The following is a 10,549-nucleotide window of genomic DNA, read 5'->3' as shown; positions in this document are numbered from 1 at the left end:
AGCTATTATAAATGAGTGAATGGCTCAATTCACAAATAGGATTGAAAATGAGAATTTCTGGGATGTTTTTCCTGGTATTTTCATTTTGCAGACTCAGGACCCTCTGTCACAGAGTAGGAAGAAACGAGCTTCCATTGGGTCATATTCTCTTTTCTAATTTATCTGATAAAATCTCTTCTAGTTCATTATTTGCCTTTTTTTCAGTTATCACAGAAGACTGTATAACTTTCCTAACTTCGGCATTTTAATCCTGAGATGTTTCGTGACTGATGTTCCTTCAAGGAATAAAGGTCTTGGGGTATCAATACCAAATTAGAGCTTACATTATAAGCTGCCAATAGCAACAGCTTGGTAAAACACAGATTCTTAGGTGCTGTGGTTTCCATCTTTATCAAAATTCACTTTGTGTGAAGGCCTTAACTTCGTTGTTCAATGACCAAAAGAAGAGTGGATGTAAGCTTTTCTTTCTCTTCTTTATCAAGTCTTCCCAGGTAGACAAGGGGGGGCTGACAATGTTGTCTCTAGCTTTTCTCCTTTTATTCACTCCTTTTTTCAACCCACTTCACTCTTCTGAAAATGTACTTTCCCCAAACATGTTCTTCATATGCCATCTTTGTTTAGTTGTCCTATCATCTCTTATTGTGTATGATTTATCTGTGAAAAGTGCAACACCAAGCTGGGGTGGCCTCTGCGGTCACTTGATGTTTACTCATATAATGCAAACTGATTCATGGTTTGTCCAAGAAAAACAGTACCCCAAATCAAACCTATTATTAAAGCTTTTTCTCAAGGGTAAAACGTTGAAGAGAAATTAATAACAGAAAATATATAATTTAAGTTATCACAGCCATCCTCAACAAAACACAATGATTTTTGTGTTTATAAGATCAATGATTTTGTACAAGAACAATATTAGGATACTCTTGTTCTTTTTATGATGTCTCAACTACCCCAAATATTGCCTAAAACCAAGAACTAATTGAACATGGAATTTAATATTCCCACAATTGCTCTTATGTGCTACTGTTGTTATTGGTGCATAATATATAACTGTAATAGTCAGTCAGTCATGTCCAACTCTTTGTGACACCATGGACTACAGCCTGCCAGGCTCCTCTCTCCATGGCATTCTTGAGGCAAGAATACTAGAGTGGGTTGCCATGCCCTCCTCCAGGGGATCTTCCTGACCCAGGGATTGAACCTAGGTCTTCCACATTGCAGGCAGATTCTTTACCATCTGAGCCACCAGGGAAGCCATAAATATAATTGTAGCATAGTGTATTAAACCACACCCATGGTTATAATACACATGATAAACAGAAAGCAAAAACTTTAGGCCAAATCCCCAAGTAACTTTAATCTACAAAACAACTTAGAGCATTATTTAATTATTATTATTGTAAACAGTTATTCTTTAGCTCAAAGGAATCCTCCCATTCTATTCATTTTAGCTTAAATTTGGAGAACAGCACTGAAGTGTGAAGCTTGGGGAGCAGAGAAAAACAACAGAGGGAGAGAGGAGAAAGAGGCTAAGTTGGAGTCTTTGGAGGACAGTGTCTACTTGCAACTGTGCTATAAAACTTCATTTGTACTTCAGTGTCTCTTAAACCCTGAGAGTCTCAAAGGCTAAATGATAACCCAAATCTCTTTCAGCTACACTGACTACATGGTTATTAAAACCAGGCAAAAAATCACTGTCACTGTCTCTGTGTTGTAAACAAAAATAAGTTTAGGAACTGGCAGCATCAGCTGTCCTATATGGACAAAGTTTTCCTTGTTGAAGTTTAGGGGCACTGGCTCCCATGGCTATAAATTCTTAAGTAGTACTTTTCAGGAAACAGGCAACTAGAGTGTCTTAGAAAATAATTTTTCTTGTAAAAGTAAACGGTATAATGAAGACAGTTTTTAAAATCACCAGGATAGCATACCCAAATCTAGAAAGGCTAGATTTCATTTGCTTACATGCTTTCTGAACTATCACTGCTAAGCTCATTATATTTAAAACTCTTTGAGAATTCTTTTTTCTTTTCAAATTTCTTAACTTTATTTTTTACAAAAGAACCACGAGAAGATGTCCTTGTCATTGGATTTTTTTTTTTTTACATTTAATTTTATTTTATTTTATTTTTAAACTTTACAATATTGTATTAGTTTTGCCAAATATTGAAATGAATCTGCCACAGGTATACATGTGTTCCCCATCCTGAACCCTTCTCCCTCCTCCCTCCCCATACCATCCCTCTGGGTCGTCCCAGTGCACCAGCCCCAAGCATCCAGTATCATGCATTGAACCTGGACTGGCAACTCTTAAGCATGAAGGACTCTGCATAAAGCCAAATTTTATTCTAGTTCATTCAACTTTAAAGATTGTGGCTAAGGCTTCCTTTTTTAAATCACTGCTATCCAGAGTGACACACCTGCTCTGTGATATACTACAAGGCACAGATTAAAAAAAAAAAATTGGATAACAATTCTGGGATTCATAAATGCTTCCTCATGACAACACTCTGCCACTAGAGGCACAGAAAACAGAGATAACCCAGCTGGTATGACTTACTTTCCAAAGCCATAACCCTAATGCATCCCAGAGGGGAAAATGAAAAGAGATTTATTATTAGTTCTGAGCTAATGCTGATCAATGAACAAAACGCCACGAGGCTGTGGCCAAAGCTGTATATGCTGTCCAAGAAAAAATAAAAGGGAAGGATATGGGGGAAAATGCCTTCAATATGCAAGAGAAATACAGGGGAGAATAAAACCTCTTTTGTTAGGAAACTATCCCTCATGACCAAGAGCGGTGCTCTGCCATCTGCTCTCTGAACTGTGGTCTCACAGAGCAAATGCCTGTCATGTACAACAAGCAAATGAAGCATTAGGAAAAGAGAACATTTCCGAGGTAATTTTCCTAATATCAAGTAAGTTGATCAACAATCTGCTGGCCTGTCTTTTATTACATATCCTGAAGTCTCAGTTCTATAAGGGCAGACTCCAACAGAGCAACACACTAATGCCAAGAGTGGAAAGAACAGAGACTTAGGCCCTCAGGACGGCAGTGAGACAAACCAAAGTGACATAAAGAGACAAGGAGACAAATGGACATGGCAACTACAAGCTCACTGGAAATATATATAATATGAAGCATTCCTGTTCACTTTGCTGTGAGGTGGCCTTTGCATCTTAATTACCAGCTGACATTCCCAAAATATCCCTGCACCCATGGGGAAACTGTAGTAGAAGACTTTAAGCAGTGGCAAAGCAAATGACAAAAACAAAGGTCTTGGGCACCAGGAAATGTGACCATCAAGTGCAAGTACATGCAGTAGCAAGTGGAACAGGCAGAAGCTCAAACAAGGGAAGAGTTGGCTTGTTCCCAGTCCAGAGGCTAGGCTTCTGGACTTGTCTAAGAGGACATTCTACTTGTCTAAGAGGACAAGTAGAATAAGGAGGATGCTAGAGCCAGCTTTAGATGAAATGTCAGTTGCCATTGGAAACCCAAAGACTAGTAGGATGCAAACACCAGAAAATCCACCAGATCTGAGAATGCAGAGAGTGTACTATAAAGACAGGCAGGGACACAATCACTAACAAAAGCCTTGGTAGCTAGAATGGATCTATACAATTTCACCTTTATTTCCCAGCTATCCTGTTGAGAGACTATGTTGAACAACATAGGCCAAGATGTCAGTCAGTCAGTTCAGTCACTCAGTTGTGTCTGACTGTTTGGACCCCATGAATTGCAGCATGCAAAGCCTCCCTGTCCATCACCAACTCCCGGAGTTCACTCAGACTCACATCCATCAAGTCAGTGATGCCATGCAGCCATCTCATCCTCTGTCACCGCCTTCTCCTCCTGCCCCCAATCACTCCCAGCATGAGGTGGCCAAAGTACTGGAGTTTCAGCTTTAGCATCATTCCCTCCAAAGAAATCCCAGGGCTGATCTCCTTTAGAATGGACTGGTTGGATCTCCTTGCAGTCCAAGGGACTCTCAAGAGTCTTCTCCAACACCACAGTTCAAAAGCATCAATTCTTCGGCACTCAGCCTTCTTCACAGTCTAACTCTCACATCCATACATGACCACAGGAAAAACCATAGCCTTGACTAGACGGACCTTTGTTGGCAAAATAATGTCTCTGCTTCTGAATATGCTATCTAGGTTGGTCATAACTTTCCTTCCAAGGAGTAAGCATCTTTTAATTTCATGGCTGCAGTCACCATCTGTAGTGATTTTGGAGCCCCCAAAAATAAAGTCTGACACTGTTTCCACTGTTTCTCCATCTGTTTCCCATGAAGTGGTGGGACCGGATGCCATGATCTTCATTTTCTGAATGTTGAGTTTTAAGCCAACTTTTTCACTCTCCACTTTCACTTTCATCAAGAGGCTTTTTAGTTCCTCTTCACTTTCTGCTATAAGGGTGGTGTCATCCGCATATCTGAGGTTATTGATATTTCTCCTGGCAATCTTGATTCCAGCTTGTGCTTTTCCAGTCCAGCATTTCTCATGATGTACTCTGCATATAAGTTAAATAAGCAGGGTGACAATATGCAGCTTTGATGTACTCCTTTTCCTATTTGGAACCAGTCTGTTGTTCCATGTCCAGTTCTAACTGTTGCTTCCTGACCTGCATATAGGTTTCTCAAGAGGCAGATCAGGTGGTCTGGTATTCCCATCTCTTTCAGAATTTTCCACAGTTTACTGTGATCCACACAGTCAAAGGCTTTGGTATAGTCAATAAAGCAGAAATAGATGTTTTTCTGGAACTCTCTTGCTTTTTCCATGATCCAGGGGACGTTGGCAGTTTGATCTCTGGTTCCTCTGCCTTTTCTAAAACCAGCTTGAACACCTGAAAGTTCACAGTTCACGTATTGCTGAAGCCTGGCTTGGAGAATTTTGAGCATTACTTTGCTGGCATGTGAGATGAGTGCAATTGTGCGGTAGTTTGAGCATTCTTTGGCATTGCCTTTCTTTGGGCTTAGAATGAAAACTGACCTTTTCCAGTCCTGTGGCCATTGCTGAGTTTTCCAAATTTGATGTCGGTAGTAAATGTCAATTTAAAATAGTTAGTCTGTTAGCAATCATGAGTACAGGAAACAGAAAAACTGAGTATCCACCAACAAAGGCAGTCATACAGTGGAGTATTTTTAACACAGAAGCCACTTACCAGACTTTAAATATACAAGAGACAAACTCACCTAGTGTTTAAGCTTATAGACTAAAATGGACAGAAATTTGAATCTTCTCTTACTTTTTTCTCTTAGGACTGTGACATTTGACAAGTCACTAGATCTGGATTTATAATCTATACTCTTTATCACATAACTATTTTAAGAATTAGGTGAAATACTCTGCATAAAATTCATATCACAGTATCAATATTCCTTGTTCAATATCTTTTATATTGTGTCCATTATGTGACAAGTATTGCCCCAGGCATCAAAGATTTGGAAATGGACACACAAAACCCCTCTTTTTACAGAGCTTACAATCTGATGTGAGCATACAGTTACATTAAATAAGCATTAGCTATTATTATTATCATTTAATGTATTGTTTAAATCAGTAGTACTGCTGTTATGATGGAAACTGACACACCCAGTTCTAGCCAAACAATTAAAGTTATTCAAACAATAAAGAAAAATGCATATTGACTTGGTAGAAAGGAAGAAAGGAAAAAAGAAAGGAAGGAAGGGAAGGGAAAAAGATGAAGAAGGAAGAAAGGGTTAGCAAAGCAGACACACGTATAGAACAGTCTTTTGGACTCTGAGGGAGAGGGGGAGGGTGGGATGATTTGGGAGAACGGCACTGAAACGTGTAATATCATATATGAAACGAATCGCCAGGTCAGGTTCGATGCATGATACTGGATGCTTGGGGCTGGTGCACTGGGACGACCCAGAGGGATGGTACAGAGATGGAGGTGGGAGGGGGTTTCGGGATGGGGAACACGTGTACACCTGTGGCGGATTCATATTGATGTATGGCAAAACCAATACAATATTGTAAAGTAATTAACCTCCAATTAAAATAAATAAATTTATATTAAAAAAAAAGAAAGGAGGAAGGGGAGAAAAAGAGGAGGGAGGAGAGAATAAAATTTAAAAAGGTTAAAAAATAAAACAGTGAAGAATGGGATTCTGCAAACCTGAGTCTGGCAGATAACCCCAGAAAGCTGGGGAAATAAGGCATGGGAAGCTCTCGATAAGGTGCTGGTACGTGGAGACTAGGGAGTATAATAATGGACCGGAAAGTGAAAAAGTGAAAGGGTTAGTCACTCAGTTGTGTTTGATTCTTTGTGTCCCTATGGACTGTACCCATCACTCTCTTCTGTCCATGGAATTCTCCAGGCAAGAATACTGGAGTGGGTTGCCATTTCCTTCTGCAGGGGCTCTTTCCCACCCAGGATCAAACCCGGGGCTCCACCATTGCAAGTGGACTGTCTGAGCCTCCAGGGAAGCCCATAATAATAATGGACCTGCCCCACATTATTTCTTAACATTGGGTATGGTACTAAACTCAGTTCTCTAATCCAGAAAAATAAGTATAAGAGTTCAATGAATCTGATAGACATTGAATTAAATATTCAATATAAAATGATCATCAACATGCAAAGTACAAGTAATATTTTGAAAAACTGTTGAGTCATAGAACATTTTAATAATACAAGATGACATAAAGTGTTCAGAGGAAAGCACTTTATCCTGACTGTGTTGTTGGGCCCAACTGTTCCATGAAATTAATTCCTTCCTGGACCCTGAGTAAAATTTCATATAATAATCTTATTGAATATACGAGAACAATAATTTTTTTTAATGCCATGATTACAAATATCATTTTTATGGTCTGGAGTTTTACCCGGGTGTTTCAAATATTTTGCTATCCATTCTAATTGGTCATCAGTTTGCAAGATAAAAAATGTTCCTTAACATATCTTGTCCTCTTTATTTTTTTATTTTTTGCTTTTATTATGAGTAAGGACATCTTTTATCAACATCTTCGTGGTGTTTGCTGCTATGGCACATGCTTTGCAAGTACAGACTGGCAGTAGGGTGCAGTTCTTTGCACATTCAGTGAAGGAAGAGTTATATTCTCTCTCCAAGCTTCTGCTGCTTCTTCTGTGAAATGGGTATAATGATATTTACTTCACCAGACTGTTTTAAACATTAATTGGAATCTATTTAAAATACTTAACACAATTTCATGACACAGTGCGGTGAATAGTCAATGATATGACAATTCTATTAAGTATTTTTGTTTTAGTGCATTATACAACAGAATTATTTTACTTCTTTTCTAAGATAAACACGATGTAGTCCAGTGGGGCCATTATTTGTATAAAATTTCATGTATTTTCTATTAAATAGATTTTTAAAAAATATCTGTTTTCCAAAATTAGATCAATGTATTGTTTGATTTTAGAGAGAGCTCTGGCATTTTAGGAACTCTCTTATTCATTTTGAGAATAAATTTAAATATTTCCATTTTATAAAGTGATGAATATTTTATATACCATATGTACTACCTGCTCATTTAACACAATGTGTCAGTAAAATCATTGGAACTTAGAAGTTTTCATTTAAATATTGCTTTAAAATTTAATTTATCTTTCAGTCAGAATAATGAGAAATATGTAATAACTTGCATATAGTGCATATAGTATTTGCTTTTTCACAAAAACTTTATCTATTGTGCTCATTTCTAACTAATTTCATAAGGCTTATAACAGATAAAACTCTATGAGTCTGACTGATTCTTTTTTAACTAACACTTTAGACGTGTTAGCTTTTCTGAACTTTTAATTTTTTTTTATTTTTCTTAAACTCTATTTTCAATTTTATTGACTTTTTTTTTATTTATTAAAGAAAAACAACCAATAATAATTGCATAAAATGATTACATGATTTTTTTTCCTTTTATTTTAATAATGTAAATTGTTAAAAGCATTTCCTTCTAGAACTTTGGTTTATCCCACAGATTGTTGTATAGATTTATTTTTAAAATGTTTTACCTAATAATGCAGAATTAGATTGCCTCCTCCATAACATTTGTGATGTTTTTACTCCAAAGTACTGAGGGGGTTTTTGGGTTTGTGTTTTTAAATATGACCATCAATTTTTAATATTAAGGGTCATGATCATTATCTAATTTATGCTCTTGATCATATGGGAGCTTACCACTTTGCAGAGAGTCCAGAGTACAGAGACTTGGTGTTTAAGGGTAGGAATTAGCAGCATTTGCATGCAGGCATTAGATAAAGAGTCAAAAAAGATTTCAAACAAAGCAATGGGGTCTGTTGGATCCAAGTACCGATTTGAGATAAACAAGTGTCCATTTTTGTCGGTTTTTAATGAGAACATAAGAATATTTTCTGTATGTTGTATATACAAGAAGCCTGGTGTACTGCAGTCCATGTGGTTGCAGACTTGTACATGCGACTGAACAACAACAAGAAAATAATGCAAATTAGAAAAAAGGTATGTGATATTAACGTCCAATTCTACCCCAATCAGATCAGATCAGTCGCTCAGTCATGTCCGATTCTTTGTGACCCCATGAATCACAACATGCCAGGCCTCCCTGTCCATCACAAACTCCCGGAGTTCACTCAGACCCACGTCCATCGAGTCAGTGATGCCATCCAGCCATCTCATCCTCTGTCGTCCCCTTCTCCTCCTGCCCCCAATCCCTCCCATCATCAGAGTCTTTCCAATGAGTCAACTCTTCGCATGCAGTGGCCAAAGTACTGGAGTTTCAGCTTTAGCATCATTCCCTCCAAAGAAATCCCAGGGCTGATCTCCTTCAGAATGGACTGGTTGGATCTCTTTGCAGTCCAAGGGACTCTCAAGAGTCTTCTCCAACACCACAGTTCAAAAGCATCAATTCTTCAGTGCTCAGCCTTCTTCACAGTCCAACTCTCACATCCATACATGACCACAAGAACAACCATAGCCTTGACTAGACGAACCTTTGTTGGCAAAGTAATGTCTCTGCTTTTGAATATGCTATCTAGGTTGGTCATAACTTTCCTTCAAAGGAGTAACCGTCTTTTAATTTCATGGCTGCAGTCACCATCTGTAGTGATTTTGGAGCCCAGAAAAATAAAGTCTGACACTGCTTTCACTGTTTCCCCATCTATTTCCCAGGAAGTGATGGGACCGGATGCCATGATCTTCGTTTTCTGAATGTTGAGCTTTAAGCCAACTTTTTCACTCTCCACTTTCACTTTCATCAAGAGGCTTTTGAGTTCCTCTTCACTTTCTGCCATAAGGGTGGTGGTCATCTGCATATCTGAGGTTATTGATATTTCTCCCGGCAATAATACCTGGTAATTATCTTCAATTATTGGAGGCTACTGGAAGAGATCTTATACCTTCCCAGATGCTTATAATGATATCTTTAACATGGCCTAGTTCTATTTAGTTTATATGGGAGACATTTCCCAAAATCTAATTTTTCTAAGATGTTTTCTTCTTATTCTTCTTTTTTCTTTTTTTTTCTTTCTGGACCATCTACCATTTATATGGTAAGGTCTTCTGATTATCTTCTAGAAGTCTTGCTTTTTCTTCACAATTTTTTGATTTTCTTTTCTTTTTTCCCTTCTTATTTGATTTGGTTCTATTACTTGTTTCCTACATATATAATTATATCTCAAAAGTAACTACCCTCCCTATACTTTAGTTAATAAATATTTTTGTTTGATATTTATTAATATTTATTTTAATATTTTATTCTATATTCCCTCTTAGAATTTTGTGTCTTACAAATTTTATTAATTTTTCTGTTTTTGTTGTTGTTGTTTAAGTTACTGACTTACTTATTATTTCAATAATTCTGTTTTACTGGAAGCCATTTTTTTCTGTTGCTTTGAACTGTGGTATGGGAGAAGACATTTGGGAATACCTTGGACAGCAAGGGGATCAAACCAGTCAATCTTAAAGGAAATCAACCCTGAATATACTCACTGGAAAGACTGATGCTGAAGCTGAAGCTCGAATAATTTGGCCACCTGGTGCGAAGAACCAACTCATTGGAACAAACCCTGATGCTGGGAAAGATTGAAGGCAGGAGGAGAAGGGAATGACAGAGGATGAATGAGATGGTTGGTTGGCATCACTGACTCAATGGACATGAGTTTGAGCAAACTCAGGGAGATAATGAAAGACAGGGAAGCCTGGCCTGATGCAGTTCATGTGGTCACAAAAAGTCTGACATGACTTAGTGACTGAACAATAAGATTTAGGAACCAAAGGCACACTCTTTTCTAAAGATGAACATTTACTTTCCAAGTTAGCTGCAGTCCATGGGATCTGAAAAGCCGAATATGACTTGACGACTGAACAACAATGGAAATCTTGTCTGCATTTCCTTTAGTTCCTTTCACTCGGAACTTGGAAAACTTTATGTAATTTTTTTTAATTATGTTTAAATGTTTTCTTTTCTTTTCTTTCTTTCTTTCTTTTTCTTTTCTTTCTTTCTTTTTTTTTTTTCATTTTCTTGTTCTCCAGAATATAGATCCAGCTTCTGGGACTTGTAGCAGCAAGGTCATGAGTTG

The sequence above is a fragment of the Bos taurus genome, chromosome 24 (genome assembly GCF_002263795.3).
Source record: "Bos taurus isolate L1 Dominette 01449 registration number 42190680 breed Hereford chromosome 24, ARS-UCD2.0, whole genome shotgun sequence".
In the NCBI taxonomy this organism is placed as follows: Eukaryota; Metazoa; Chordata; class Mammalia; order Artiodactyla; family Bovidae; genus Bos; species Bos taurus.
This window is presented reverse-complemented; position numbering follows the sequence as displayed.